This window comes from Saccostrea echinata, unplaced genomic scaffold (assembly GCF_033153115.1).
Source record: "Saccostrea echinata isolate AGI-Se365-2 ecotype Australia unplaced genomic scaffold, CSIRO_AGI_Sech_v1 ptg000007l, whole genome shotgun sequence".
Lineage (NCBI taxonomy): Eukaryota > Metazoa > Mollusca > Bivalvia > Ostreida > Ostreidae > Saccostrea > Saccostrea echinata.
Genome location: NW_026889756.1, coordinates 5,957,532 through 5,974,878, shown reverse-complemented (window position 1 = coordinate 5,974,878; position 17,347 = coordinate 5,957,532). Strand labels below are relative to the sequence as shown.

Below are 17,347 nucleotides of genomic sequence, written 5' to 3'. Positions count from 1 at the left end.
CCTGTATTCAATCTCCAAGTATATATTACAAGAAAAAAAGAATAGCTGATTTATTAGATATCTCAAGAATTACGGTATCTTGATATGTCACAGTGATCCTGGACACAATTTTCTGACCAAAAAGTTTTCTCCCTACAGTATTGCGAGTAATGCTGTCTGTCTCCCTCCGTGCGTGTGTGTGTTTGTCAATCTCTCTTTCATTCTCAAGTAATTATAAATATTCGTCAAAATAATATATCGACGACAATATATGCAGACCTTTACTGTACATATTGTCGCCGACGACAATATATGCTGGTGCTTTACTGTACATTTTGTCGTCCATTATACAGGAGTAAAATAAGGCTTGTCTCGGTACAAATTGTCACCGGCGACAATATGTACCGATGGACGACAATATGTGCAGTGAGGGTAGGTACATATTGTCGCCGACGACAATATGTACAAAACAACAATATGTACCGTCACAGACCCCCCTTTATTTTTCCAGAGAGAGAGAGAGTTTTCTGTAAATTAAATATAGATATTTTTACGTCTAATATTTTCAATAAAATAATGCATTCCAAAATCAAAACAGAAAATCTTTTTTTTTTCTGTTTTAGGCATTTTGCCCTCAGAAATTGACAAAATCTAACAAAAAACACAGTTTTATAAGAATTTTATTCATAAGATTGCGAAAAATCAGCATTTTTCTAATGAAAACACGATCTAGTGTCACAAATAAACTGAAATGTAAATATTTGGAGGAACTATTGACAATTTAGCAAGACTTTACGGGGTAAATTTCCCCAAAAGAAAATCACTGATTCACATCTTAAAGATAGCAAAAACCTACAGGGTAAATTTCCTCTCAAAAATGACATTGAAACAATGTACCTACAGTAATTCAAAACAAAAGCAACCATCTTTTAGATAGCAAGACCTTACGGGGTAAATTTCCCCCCAAAGAATTTCACTGATACAGTATTCACTACTCTTATAAAAGCAAGCATTACACTTTAAAAATTGCAGAACTCTACAGGGTAAATTTCCTCTCAAAAATGACATTGATTTAGTTTATATAAAGTGTTTGAAACCAAATGCAACAATCTTGATGATAGCAAGACTTGACGTGATAAATTTCCCCCAATGGAAATCACTAATACAGTATTTATGATTCGCAAATATCGTGAAGATGGCAACAATCTACAGAGTAATTTTTCTCTCAAAAATGATATTGATACAGATTATACACGGTATTTTAAAGCAAAAACACCCATATTTTAGATAGCAAGATTTTACGGGGTAAATTTCCCCCAAAGAATATCACTCATAGAGAATTTATGCTTCACAAGATCTTGGCGGTAACAAAAATCTACAGGGTAAATATTCTCTTAAAATAATTATTGATACAGTTTATCTTATACGTAGAAAAAGCGAACATTACTCAATGGAAATCGTAGAATTCTACAGGGAAAATTTCCTCCAAGCGATGATATTGATACAGTTTATATACAGTAATTAAAAGCAAAAACACCCATCGCTTAGATAGCAAGACTTAACGGGGTAAATTTCCCCCCAAAGAAAATAATTGATATAGTTTTTATGATTCACGACATCTTAAAGATTGCAAAAATCTTCAGGGCAAACTGCCTCTCAAAAATGACATCAATACAGTTTCCATATATTAATTGAAAGCAAAATCACCAATCTTTTAGAAAGAAGGTATCACTGATACAGTATTCACTACTCTTATAAAAAGCGAACATTACACTTTGAAAATCCCAGAACTCTACAGGGTAGATTTCCTCTCAAAAATGACATTGATTCAGTTTATATACACTGTAGAAAGCAAAGACAACCATCTTGATGATAACAAGACTTAACGGGGTAAATTTCCCCCCAAAGAAAATCACTGATGCAGTATTTTTCAATCGCAAACATCTATAAGATGGCAACATTCTTTAAGTTTTTTTACCTCTTAAAAATGACAATGATACAGTTTATATACAGTATTTCAAAGCAAAAGCAACCATCTTTAAGATAGCAAGACTTTACGGGGTAAATTCCCCCCCCCCCCAAGAATACTACTGATATAGAATTTATGCTTTGTAATATCTTGGAGGTAGTAAAAATTGCGTACCACGCAAGTAGTGCCACGCACCACGCAAGTAGTGGCATTTAAAAACATAGTTTTTTTCCTCTTATATATGTCTAATGATGGATACGGGTGGATTGGGCTGGTTTTAGGGCATAGAACGGAATGAGAGTGTGTTGGGAAAAGAATTAATATTACAATTCAAAATATTGAGAAATGTTGCCTTTGAATGCTTAGTAAGATGGGTGTAAATAGGTCATGTTTACCTTCTTCTCAAGGGATAAGTGAAATATGCATCGTATGGGGTACATGTAACTCGTTGTGTCCTAGAAGGACTTGCACACTATGGATTGTCCTTAGATTCAGAAATATTAAAAGGCTATAATAAAAAAAACCCCGCTAAATTCCAAGAAAAAATAATTAATTCTAAATAAAATTGAAATTAATTCCACATGCAAAAATGTAGAAGAATGCGTGGTAGCAAAATAATTAATCATATCAAAGGAAATGAATGCTAAAATTATCAATGACATCCGAAGAAAAAATTTGTAAATTATTTTTAAGCTCATGAAATTGCAAGGTTCTTGAATGTTAGTGAAAATAAGTATATTTGAGTACTTTCACAGAAGAGAAATAATATGAGCACACCCTCTGATCTTAAAAAATAAAACAGGTTTTGTAATCCTCAAAAATAGTTCTATCATTTTATAGTTGGAAACTTAAGATCAGAGGTTACGCTCTATATTAAATATCGAAAAATAGCTTTAAAAATTGGCCGTTTTGTAGAATTTTTCACGATATGAGGAAAATGACGCATTTCATGACGTCATAATGCATTGGCTAGCCAGAAAATTACGTCATTTTTGATAGATATGCTGTCATTAAAGGTCTAAATGATATTTAATGCACTGTCAACTAAAACCAAGCAGTTTCAGTTTTTCTGAAATTCACAGGGACAAAAAAGGCCCTAAGTGAACCTCGTTCTTTGATATTGATATTGAAACTACTACACTAACACAATGTACCAGCCCTCATCGATGTTTACCTTGCACTCATTCCCTGAAGTAACGAGTGTCAAGCAGGTTAATCTTTTTTTCTTATAGTGTGGAATTATAGGATGAAAACTAGCCAGCTAAATTTTGTGCAAGCACTAGTAGATTTACATCGGATTTGTTACTTGAGTTTTAACAAATACTTGATAGCAGAGAAAATAATCTGTTACTGATAAAAACTAAAAAAAAAAAAAACTATTGTGTTTACTTCCTTTATTCTTTATGCATTCAACTTTCTATTCTATGCAATTCCAAATTCAGAAATGTCCGTGTAATCTTTTTCTGTACTTCTACACTACTGCATCAGACCATTTGTGAAAGGCGTGTCAAGATAATTATTTCGCGCCAAACGTCACGAGTAAATCTTCGCGCCATTTCTTTGGAATGTGTCTTCAATTGAATAAGTGTACGTGATAGCTTCAATGAAAGTTAAAAAAAATATGTTGCTAAAGCCTGATTTTTCTAGCCTAAGAATGTATATTTATTACACTGTACATATAACATACCGTATACGGACAAGTAACATAAATGCAGCGTTAAGTTTTCTTACACATTGTATATTCCTCTTTACCCCCAAAGTGGATTATTCCAATTAGTAACACATTAATGAAAAGACTGAACTGATTCGCAACAAAACACGTCTCGCCAAATGACGCTCAAGGAATCTGTTCAGTAACTTGCATCTATAAAGGAATATTGTCCTACTAAAATAAAAAAAAAATACTTTTTTAATAGTTTATTTTTCTCTGATTTGAAATTGCTATATGTTATTCAATCAACATGAGAAAGTAACAAAATCTACTTTCAAAATACTTCGGCAACTCTTCAATGTATGATACAATTGCATAGGTATCTAGCTACATATACATTTGTACCAACATGTTTTCCTCGTTTTGTCATATCACAATTGCATCTATGCACATTAATTAGTGCAAAATTCAACTGCAAACTCTTTTTGAGGGAGTAAAAAGACACGCTGATATTGTGCCGTCAAACACCGCTGCTCTTATATTTGAGCCCCAAAAAGTGAGAAAAAATTCGGACATTCTTTGGATGGAATCCTGATCGCCCACGTGAAAATTCAACATGCTAACCATTACGCTATCAAACATCATGGCTTAAATTGAAAAATGATAAATATTTAGAGAATGGGTTAATCAATTTTTAAACAAACTACATATTTAGCATTCTTGTTAGACTCTTTATTTAGCCTATCAGTATCATAAAACAATAATGAAAAACAAAAAATTTTAAAAAATTACCCTTTTTAAATCACTTCCTGTGACGACCGCAAGTGACGACGACACACGAAATTTTCCATCACACATCTTCAAACCAAATTCTATCATACCTGAAAGTTTCAGACTCCTACCTTTAACAGTTTCTGAGAACATTCATGGACCAGATTTTTAGTGGAAAAGGTGAAAAATCGTAATAATTCCCGACCGGAAGTGAATTTTTCCAAATTTTTTCAATATTTCAAAATGGCATGAGATAACACATCATTCCTGAAAATTTGGCTGAAAATGAATGAGTAGTTTTTGAGATATCGCGATTTGAAAAGGTCAAAAAAATAAAAATGAAAATGAAGAAGAAGAAACAGTAAAATCACTATAGGTCTTACTTTGAAAACGGAAGACCTAATAAGAAACAGTAGAATCACTATAAGGTCTTTCGTGAAGGCAGAAGACCTTAACTAGAGCAAAGCTCGTTGCAAAGCAACGAGTAGGTCTTCCGTCCGATTTTCAAAAGCACTGCTTGTAAGATGGATAAATGAAAGTAAAGTATTCGTTAAAAAGAAGGCCTCCAGACCAAAAATTATGTCGATTTGTAGCTAGTTTTTTTTATGATTTTTATGCTGATTTTCGTTAAATAAAGCAAATCAAAACTACTTCCGGTTTGACCGGAAGTGACCCCAATCGACAGAAAATTGGGTCAAAAGCCTTGGTTGAATTCAATCATTTGATTTTATGTTGATATCTGCAGAAATACGTCATTTATAGTTACTTCCGGTTTAGCCGGAAGTTGACAAAAGAGATCCTATCCTATCCTATCGTGAATCCTGCATCCACAATCCTGTCCTGTGATTTCAGTCTAATCCTATCCTATCCTATCCTGCTGCGCTCATTTTTTTTAATATTAAAGAGTTAATTTGACAAAACGAAAAAAAAAAATTATAAAATGACCATCAAATAAAATTCAGTTATAGTTATGAAATTAATTCAAATGTAATAAATTTCAATGGAGATAAAATAATCGAGATCGACATCCATTAATTTCCTACACTTCTCACGAATTAATTTGCGAGTAACCAGTTAAAATGTAAACAAAAGGATTGTAATAAAACTAGGCAAGTATTGATCTAGCGAACATATGAAGAAATTGGAACTTCGGAAGAATTGAAGAAAAAATATAGTTAAACTTTATTTGTGTTTTATTTTACATACTAACAATGATCGGGAGACGTCAAGGTATTTGTGATTTCTTTTTGAATTTGTTCTCTACGAAAAATAAATGGAGTTAAAATTAGAGAGAGAAAAAGGGGGAAACAATAAAGATTGCTGATACTTTTCTAATGTTATGATAAAGTAGACAAAAGGAACAAAATTTAAACTCTTTATAAGAATCAGACCACGAAAAAGTTTTACTTTTAAGAAACTGTAAATTTTTCAGAATATGAAAAATATTGGAAAACTATTTGTGATATATAATGTATTTATTTTTCTCAAGTTTATATATAAATGTACAAGTATGTTAAAATACTTAATACTGTTCCCCCCACCTCACTTTTTTGCACCCTTTCACCCCCTTTTTCCTATCTTTAATTTTATCTCTGTATATAAAGCTTTCACAGTGAATATTCATTAAAATGTACAATATTAATATGTCATATACAATTTTAATGTGATTTTGAAATGCAACATATATTTACTACAAAGAAATTATATTTAATATGAAGTATCAGGCAGTAGAAATGAAAGTATGTATTGAATGTTAACTAATATATTGTATAGTCTGTATATGTGAAAGCACAAATAAAATCTATGAATTAAAAAAAAAAAAAAAAAAAAAAAAAAAAGAATCAGACCACGAATACCAAATCTATCATGCCGGGTAGGTACACTGAATTATAACCGTACCCATTTAAGAAACAATTTCTCTATCATGTCTACACATACTAAATAATGACAAAAGTAGGATTTATTTGATGTTTTAACAAGTGTATGTTTCATCTGTTCATGTAAAATTTATGCAAAACTTTATTTTTCCCTTAACTGGGCATCACGGAAATAACATGTAGATCTAACTGCACCTATATCAGCTGTATATTAGATTTTACTTTTGACGTAAATCTAAATAAGAACTTCAAGATATGACAAGATCATAAACCGAGAACAGACAAGGCAAAATTTAGATCTAGAATATGTTGACTTTCATTTATTAAATAAGTTAAAATTGTCGTATTATATTCAATTCTGAATGTTTGATAAAAATTTTGTTTTATATTTATTATTAAAGTTATTCTTGTTTGAAATGTTCAGTTCATCATTTGTTTGTATGTGAATATTTTACAAACATGCAACATTTTCATCATGTTTGCTAAATAATAATCAAGATATTCAAAATGTTAAAATTTCTTATTTTGCTTCAGTTTGTTCTCAATTTATGGTCAGTTCAGTGCCGTACAAGTGTATCTTAATCAAAAAAAATTATGTGTGAGAATTTAATCAATTTTTGTTTAACAGAAAACATTTTCCTAAATCTTCATAGTCAGACAGGTTGACAGCAATAATTATTGTAGTCAGCTCACACATATTCCTTAGATCTCATAAAACATGCATAAGAGTCCACAGTATTTATAACCCAAATTTAAGTAAATCTTATTTTTGACCTTGACATTTGATCTTGAATGTTATTCAGTGTCTAATTGAGGAATAAAAATAATTGACCAAGTTCACAATATTTATTCAGGGTAATTCTTTTTTTCAGTGAATATGAATATAATTATATATATTGGACCAAATACATATTATCTACAATTTATATTTACAATGTATAACAATTGAATGTTCATTATCATGAGACAAATTCATGAAAAGTATCCATGTTAAGTATACAGTATTTCAATGCCAAGCTCAAAGATATATGTACATCTAGTTTGTTTAAATTGAAGTTTATCAATGTCTTATTACAATAGTATAATGATTTACATGCATATTATTTGGTATGCTTGTCCGTCGCTCAAATTGAATTACAAATGTCAAAGTAGTTTTCAGAGAGATGGTCATAAAGTAACCAAACAGTTTCACAAATGTCATCAATGCACAGAAAACAAATACACCACACACTGATATCCTTAATAAAGAACACCTTCATTTCAGACTCTAGGGGGCTTTTGGACACTGGTTTGAAAATCTTTCATTATTTATTCCAGCAGCAGATGAGATGAAGTGCATTTTATACAGCTGCAAATTAGCAGGATTGTCCTGAAGAAAAAAAAACACACCATTATATGCATGTAGATTGTAAATTTTGTCATATACATTATACATTAAAACTGTATTTGATTGTGATTATCTTTCTCATTTCATGTACAATTGTCTTAAGGATATGTGAACCTGACGATTTTGAACCTACCGCGCAACTCGAACTGCTGAAGATCAGGTCAATGTCGTGATCATACGTAGAGCGTTTGGTTTTGCTATTAAACTATTCTAAAGGATCGTAAACACCGAATTCCTTGTGAAATAAAATCAAATTAAATTAATATTGCATGTTTTTCATAAATTTTTGCTTTTTGCTTGTTCTTCCGACCTCGGAGCATTTACGACATACCCTTACCGTTTTGCGACACCATGTCGGTAGAGAGGGACGCAACGATACATTTGCACGGAAAACACAGCATATATTCCAGTAAACGGTTATATTTAGGCAAGAAATATAGAGATTGATGCTGTTAGGTTTCGTGCAACAACTTCCCAAGCGATGTCACCTCTGAATACAGTATCACGATGCACTACATGGTTTCAGGTTAGTAAAAATAAACAGCAGAATAAACATGCACCAAACAGAATGATAACTTCACACCTTATACAGCTGTATACTTATTCTTTGGTTGTAATTAATATCATTATAGCATCATCGACATTCATTTTCTTACTAACCGGGATTTACATCATTCACATCAGTTTAAACTTTTTAATTTAAGCTTTAATTTAAAATTGCAGAAAATCTGCCAAATTTTCCTATACAGTTACATATATATAGATATCTCGCTCATAAATTCAAACAGATGGGAAAAATAAACATCTAGCATGACATCAGTGAGCTCTGAGTATAATATTTGGTGCCACATATTTTGTACTTGTGTTTTTCAGACTTGAAAATATACAGTTGCATAAAATATTTACCTCTCGGGTTGCTTTAAAGTCTTTTAATTCTTAGTGGGATCAAAATTTTCCTTCATTTATGAATATGGAATTATAATATAATCTGAAGTGACATTTCTAAGATAAACATTGTAATTCAGGGTTCGACACTAACGGTGGACCGGCGGCCCAAGTCCACCCAAAAATTGGAAGGTCCACCAAATGTTCTGGACTAGGTGGACCGTTGGTCCACTTAAAAATTAAACACCATATTTAAAAAAAAAACCGTAATTCCACTTTTTCTATAAATCGACATCCGTAAATCAACGATTAATTCATCCATACTTATATTTTACAAGAAATAAATAGGGTATAATTTATTTTGGGTAATCAGGGGAATCAAGCAACTAAATATATATTTTACATGTAATATTGATGACTACAATATCAATAACATTGACTGCAAGAACATTCAACACGGACCTTGAAAAAGAAGCATGTAAAATTCGAGCCAAATTGGCCAGTCTGTCCTTTGTTTGTTTAATGCACAGAAAGGTGTGAAAATATACACTGGGTAACAGGAAATCACTTCACGCCTGACTTTCTGATGGCCAGGTTTGGAGATAATGAGAGTTGATTGACAGCTGCATTTATACATTGTTCTCAAACATGAATACATTATCTGCAGTTCCCGTTTTTTTCTGCTATACATTATATCACATAAAAGAATCATATGATCGCAGTTTATTTGAATAAATAATAATTAAAAAAAAAAATAAATAAATATACTTTTGTCAGTTTTGCATCGTTGTAAAAAGTATTCTAGCCATAGATACATGAAAAATTCATTTGTTTATATGAACAACTCAATTATTGGGATTATAAATTGTGTCTACCTTTGGAAGCTAAATAAATGCAGGTTTTTACCATTGTAAATAAATTATATTAAAATAACAAATTGTTTGAAGATGTAGATTGTGTTCTTTTTTTTAAATATTGAAAATATGTTTCACAATATTGCTAAAAACTCCTGACTACTAGTAATTGATTTGTTTCTGTTGACTGGTTAAACTTATACTTTATTAGTCTGACGAGACTGGTTACATAAGTTGGTTTCAAGCCTTGTGTAATGAATTCATTCATTAATTCAAACATTTATAAAGGTCCACCAGAATTTGAGAAGGTCCACCAATATTTTTTGACTAGTGGACCTGCGGTCCACCAAGGTAAAAAAGTTAGTGTCGAACCCTGGTAATTACTTTTTGTTTACTAGAGTCAAACTATCAAATTCCACTTCACTAGCCAAGTGACAAACTTAATGATAAACAATTCAGTATGATGTATGTCTGTGCAATACAAGATATGACTTATTAAAAAATGATGGGTTTTGTACTTAGCCTAAGAAATGAAGTAATGTGGGGAAAAAAGACTTGATCAAAAAGTGTTCATAATTTTTTTTAAGACAACAAATTGACCAATTTTATTCTTATTTCAAAATGACTCCTTTTCCCGAGTGAGCTTGAACACTGTGGTGACTTTACACATTCATTTATTAGTCTTTGTTGTTGGTTATGGATGCTTATATGCTGCATAATTCTTTTAGAATTTTGGAATTGTATGAAAATTTTAATAAATAATAATTAGCACTTTTTATTATTATATCAATTTCAGATAAAGGAAGGAAGATGTTTTAGAGAGAGATAATTCCCAAAACAATGTGAGATTACAGATTATGGAAGATTGCTGGGCATTATGACAAACAAAGGTCTGATTAAACATTAAATATCCTTTTGCCATTCAATCATTTGGAAACAATTTAACTTCAAGACCTATGGCTTTGGATCTCTACTAAAATAAATTTTAGCAAATGAATAATTATACTGCTTTAAATGATGTAACTGTTCTGTGAAATTATAAAAGCAGATATGTTTTGCTAACATTGATTGAAATCATAAAAGCTGTACATGTAACATGAGTTGCTTTGGAATTTGGCACTTACTTTTCATTGTAATGCTAAAGCTTTTTACTTACTACCGGTAATAACTAATTGACATTGATTGTACATATTCAAATAATATCTATAAAATTTCCTTGTAAATTGAATATATTTGTGACTGATTTGTTATTTGTACAGGTATCAAGGAGGAAAATGAACAATGTAGGTCAGAAGTCAAAATCTCTCAACTTATTCAACTCTTAGCAGCATGTTCCTATGGATCCAGATGCATTAAAAGATTTCTATTGTGTTGCAACCAATGGAATAGGTAGGAATGAATTAATTTTATTAAAATAAAAAAAAAAAATGGGTTCACTATGCATTCAATTCTGGTGGTGGTGGTGATGGGGAGGGGAGGGTAGTATATTTTCTGGCCTTCAATAAGGACAAAATATTTATTTCCCAGCTCACCAAAGACAAATTGTGACAGCAAGATTATTACTTTATTTTCACTGGAATAAATTAGACAAAAGAAAAAAAATCTTCCCAGTGGAGAAGAATTTTTTTTATTTTATTAACATCTTCTAGGTCAGATTATTTCCAAAATCTGCCCTCAGAATCAAAAGGTCCTCCCTTTAACTTGCTAGCAAGATACTAGAATTTATAAAAATATAACTTTTTGAAGCCTCATTAGACTAGTAGTCATATTTCATAAATAACTGGAAAGGTGTCAAATTATTAAAATGTTATGTAGTAATGTAGTAAATTTTAAATAGGTATCATATACAGTTGAACTTTGATATCTCGAACACTGATATCTCGAATACCATTGATATGTCGAAGTGATTTGGAAGTCTCAACTACTTATCCTTAAAGTATTTTACCCCTTATATCTTGAATGCTCGGATGTCTCGAAGTTTTTCTCAGGCCCATCTAGTTCGAGATAATAAGGTTTGACTGTATTTACAATTTTACTTGTATACTATATATATATATATATATATATATATATATATATATATATATATATACCCTAAAACCTTGAAAATAAGCCGGATTTAATAATAAGCCGGTTTCGAAAATAAGCCACCTATTTCTTGCATTGAAATTTACTCGAAAATAAGCCCGTTTTGAAAATAAGCCAGTCATGACAATTAATGCCATTTAAGAAAAAATTTAAACTAGAAAGTGTTTCGTTTTCTACATGCAAGATATTGAACACAGTGTTATTTTAATTATTTTATTTTATTATAAACATTCCATGACATTAATGATTTTATTTAACAAAGCACGAGTTATTATTGCATTATTTTTTTTTCTTTTTAGCTAACGGAAATCTTGAAATTCATTACATATCGTCTTTATCCTCGCAGAAATGATTTTAATTTCAACAAAGCACGAGAGGCTGTTGAATTTCAGTTTGAACAGAAATCTTTTTTTAGCAACGATAATCATGACTTTGTTCTTCGCGGCCATCTTCGAAGATATATCTTATTTTCAACAGAGCTCGAGCTATTTTAACAATTAAGTTTTAACAGACTTGATATTTCCTTTTTTAAATTACTATTATGAACGAAGGTTATTAATCGATCCCTCAATTACATCAATAAAAATAATCAAAGCCATTGATAATAAGGGTGTTGAGATAATCATAACAATGGCTTTAATTGGGACGTATATAGGGGTGTTTACATTGAGAATTGAAATAAATTTTATTAAAAGTTATTTAAAATTAAAATAAATTTAGCTTTGATAAAAATTTATTATAATTTTTTTTAACCGAGTGTCTACATGTGCATTATGATTACGCAAGCACGTGGCAAAGGAATGTGTAAACGTCTATAAATAATATCGTTATATGGCGGCTTGAATATGCAGCTAAAATTAATTTTAACTCGCTTTCCAATATCATTTAACTAACAACAGATTATAAATCTAACATTTTTAACAAAATTTACGTTCTAACAATAATTTATTAAGGTTTTAAATAAAGCGGTAAACAACAAGAAATTGGCTATGCTACAGTATGTCCGAATGATAGCCGGGCGCATAATAATGTAAATATATAAATGTTGTAGTTCACAGTCGATCGATTATAACTTATTTATTAATTTGATAATAAGTCGTGATTATTCCCTCGTCGCTTACCGGTTTTTTGTTTTGATAATAAGCCGCGATTTGAAAATAAGACGGTTTTGAAAATAAGCCCCCACTTTCTTTCCAAAACTGAAAATAAGCCGCGGCTTATTTTCAAGGTTTTAGGGTATATATATATATATATATATATATATATATATATATATATATATATATATATATATATATATATATATATATATATATATATATATATATATATATATATATATATATATATATATATATAAGATAAACTTATGCTGTATCCACGGGTATGTGCTTTATCAATAGCATGTCTTCCAGTTTCGACACAATCCCTAGGCCTCGCTTCAAACTTAAATGTAAACTTATCGAAACTTCTAATTGTGAAAGTTCTGTGATATCAAATGAATGCTAATGAGCAAAAATGTTCATTAAAAATATTAAAAATGAGAAAAAAACTAATTACACTTCCGTGAAATGTCAAAATTTATCAATGTACTGGCTACAGTGATAAAGGATGTTAACCCCCCCTCCCCACACACACACACACACACACACATACGTGTACAACCGCAATTCTCACTACACGAGGTTTTACACCTGAAAGTCACTACACTATGTTCCAGCAATGCTAACAAGATAAACAGACCATAACTGTGATTCTATGGGTCTTTGTATATGCAAATGAGGTTCAGAAAGATGAAAATTTAAATAATGAAAAAATGATTTTTCACCTAAAAGTCACTACATTTGGTCACGTGATTTTGCTCAATCACACACCGGAAGTTGACAAGTCACTACATGGCTTTACCAGGACACACACAGGAAACTCAGTACATAAACACTCTTGTAAGATATTATACAATAAAATCACTACATTCAGTAAATTTTGAATGCGTTTCCCGTAAAAACACCAATTTTTCCAAAAAATTGTCGAAAATACATGACAATGTCTGCATGAAATCTGTATGCTATAGAAAAAAAAATTGTCAAAGGATATCCGATAAAGTTAAAAGATAAAAAATTGGCTTTCAACATCTGTATATAGATTAAAATAAAGCAAATGAAATGAGAAGAATAAATTAACAGTCATGACAAAGATTTAAAAGAATTAACGGCCAGGCACGTAACATCGTTTTTGAAAGTGGGGGGGGGGGGCAGAAAATACAACTTAATACCCGAAAATCTTTGACAAGCAAGAGAAATAGGTTTACTTCAAAAAGTCGAAAATCCTATTGGTGGGTTGAACTTTTGTGAACCCTCCAAAAAATTTCTTTACAATAAAGTGACCGCATTTAAATACATACCAAAACAGTGTGTGTATGGGGGGGGGGGGGGGGGGTTAATGAACACTTTCACAGTAAATTAAAAATAAAACTTTTAAGTTTGAAAAAAGGAGGGGCCAAGCTACCCCTCCCCTCTGCTTTTACGTCGCTGACGGCAATGAATTGCCGAGTGTGCGTTGATTCAAGACTTGCTTCGTCAAGAATATTCGTTTTGGGTTTTTTTTTCTGTTGCATTGAGTAAGACAAGTAGAAATTGAAAATCGTTCACCAATTTTAAATGCAATCATTATGTTTTTTATGATCTTAAAGAGTTTATTTTTTTCTTAACAAGAATTTTATAGGATTACAAATTACTTAACTACTGTTCATGTAATAACATCTCGTTCTTTTTTATGTGGATGACACCACAACCAGCATTCAAAGGAAAATTTACAATAGTAATATAGTATATTCAGAAAAGGGGGGGGGGTAGCCTCCGCGTTCTACGGACCTGAAATAAGGGGAAAAATAATGATCCCTCTTATTTATTCTTGCGATTTAATGACTTCAAAAAACTGAAATTACTTTGGTGGGGAAAGTCCACTTCATTGTTTTTTTTATGCATAACATTCTATCATTTCATATTCATCATTTCATTTTCAAATTCAGCATTTAAAAATCCCATTGCTCAAATATGTTGGTCTCTAAAACCATGATTTTTTACGAAATGCAGTTCATACAGCACCCTTTAGTTTTCTTATCGCTTTGCTCAAATGTTTTAAAACATTTTGAAAGATCAAACAAAAAAGACGGTTTGTTTGCATGAAACAATTTAATTGCATCAACTATACAAAAAAGTACATAAAAAGAATGCTGACATGAAATAAGATACACATGTATAAGCCAAGTGTTAATAGATAATTCTTGCTGTTAATTTTTAAGGTATCCAAAATAAGTTTATTTTCACAGAACAACCAAGGACAATCAGTCAGTATTTGTGCAAAATCTAGTGGCATTTTCTTAGTGCATTAAACAACATACAAGTTTCGAAATAAAAAAAAAAAAATCTTTAAGCTTAAAGCTGACAACCAAGCAAGAAATATAAATATCATGCAATTAATAACTTCCTGTGTTTAAAATGCAACAAAAGGCCCTAGGCTTTGACTATTACCTGAGTATTATGAATTTCTCAGGCTGTGGTCATTTCAAAACCGCCTGGATCTAGAAATCTAGACCCATGCAACAAAAATCGTAAATTTTCACAAGAATTCTATATTTATTATCATATTGATGCAGCTGAACTCCTAGAAGTTCAAAAGTAAAGAGGATAAGGTATACTGGCTAATACTGTATAAAACATTCTAATTTATGACTAACTCTGCCTTTTCATGGGCCTGAAACATGAAGAAGCCTTCAATTAGAGGGCTAAGCATTAATTAAGATTAATTTTAGAGGTCCATGTTTGCTCTGCTACGAATATGGATTATTCTAATGGACTTTTGAGTTTGATTACTATTCATAATCTTCATATTTAATTTTATGCCTGCTAGTTTGCCTGCTAGATGTTCACCAGTAAAGGATTTTTTAAAACTTCAATTTACAGCCCATAGCAAGGGTTTCAAAAGTAGGGGGGACTTCAAAAAATATCTGACAAGCAAAAAAAAACATTATTTACTGAACCGACCTTATTGCAACAAAAAGGGGGGGGGAGGGGCAACCAGGATATAAAGGATACTTTACTATAGCAAAATACTATACTCAGAAAAAGTGGGGGGGGGGGGGTTCTATGGGCCTGTTGCAGTGTCAATATAAATAGGTAAACCTTGCATGAACAATGGGTCATGAGTGATAAATTTCACAAATTTTGGTTAAAAAATAATTACTTGCTTAAATTATGCAAACAGCTGTCTGCTACATGTCCATGAAAAAAAATTTATAGGATATATTTTTTCAATATTCAGCTCCATCCTGAACCTATATGCAAAAATGAATCTCACAATTTTTTGTACTTAAAGAGCTATGGGCTTATATGACATGCATGAACCATCAACTGCCTGCTAGCAAAACTTCTCACAAAAGAGACATGAATGTTTTTTATTATCATAGTTCCCAGACGATGTTTTTGGCCTCTAAAAACCTGGTCTTTCGCTTCTCTGACTGTGGTAAAACTTTGCCGACATCATCATGATCATCTTCACATTCACTGTCCTTTTCGCTGTCACTTGCAAGTGCAGCTTGTTTCTGCTGCATTTCAGATTTGAGAGGCTTACTGGGCATATCTGAAATTATTATATATGTACATGTATTGACAAAAGGGATTCATCTTTATTTTTATAGAAGAGGCCAATGGGCCACATGGCTCACCCAAGTCACAATGGCCCTGCACATTTCCCCCCCTATATATCCCTATGTAAAGCTTTGATTGCCTATTATGGCCTCATCTTACCCATTCAAACCTAATGAAGAGGTATGAAAGTTGTTTTTCCATACTTCAATCTGTTAGGCATGATTGAAACACTCTATGTAAGCTCCTTATGGAGATATTTATAATTTATAATGCTGGCTAATGAACATCATGTTAATGTGAGGCAGTGGAAAGCTATTTATTTAAAATGAATTTTGTCAATTTATCAGACTGTGATCATGTCTGGAGAAAAAAACAACTTATGGAATTAATCCTTAACTGTAATAAAGAAACAGTCATACTTAAAATTCAAGACAGAAATTCTGCCAGAATTTTAATTCACTTTAAACAATCTACATATTGTACAATGTAATACATAACACCTTATACAAGAGGCCCATGGTCCATGACACCTGAGCCCTTTTGCAAGAGAAAAGCAGAAATCAGTTCAGTATTGGAAAGTTTGAGTAATTATACAATTGGTGCCACCCTATGCCCTGTGGGTGATGATTTGAACAAACCTGAAACTACTTCTCCCATCCTACCCCTTGATGTTACGATTTGAATAAATTTGAATGTACACTACCTGAAAAATACTCCTGTATTAATATAACAAATCATGGCTTTGCTGTTCTTGAGAAAAAGGCCTTTAAAGACATTTTCTATATAATTCCATGTAAAAGTCTTATGCCCCATTGTGTCCCCACCCTTCTGCCAGGGGTCATTAGTTGATAAAACTTCAAGCTACATTACCTGAGTATGCTTCTGTATTAATATGACTTGTCATGGCTTTGCTGTTCTGGAGAATAATTTTTCTGGCCCACTCAGACCTGTTTAACTTTTCTAACTGATGTCAGTATTCTAGAAGTTGTCAGTATTTTGAGCAGTTTGTCAGTAAAAATGCAACTCAGCTTATTAGACATTTTTATATGAAGAACCCCTTGTTATACAAATACTAAGCACTAACTACGCAAGTCACCGTATGCTGTCTACTGTTGCTTACATATTTTACATTTGCCGTAATTATATTGTTTTTAGATCATTTTTGATAAGACCACTTCAATCAACAAGCTTCTTTATCAAACTGATTGGCAAATTTCGGGAACGACTCTGATTTTTTTCC

At 31.5% G+C, this 17,347-nt stretch overlaps 1 protein-coding gene and 1 long non-coding RNA gene across 2 annotated transcripts in view; both read left to right on the top strand.

Moving 5' to 3' along the window:
• LOC133180692 (uncharacterized) overlaps nt 1-17,347 on the top strand; it is a 323,243-nt gene that overhangs the window by 124,928 nt on the left and 180,968 nt on the right. The gene's annotated exons all lie outside the window — the stretch shown is intronic.
• LOC133180776 (uncharacterized) lies at nt 8,013-10,661 on the top strand. The gene is made up of 3 exons (XR_009720380.1): nt 8,013-8,160; nt 10,170-10,263; nt 10,633-10,661. It is a non-coding gene; the product is annotated as an uncharacterized LOC133180776 (long non-coding RNA).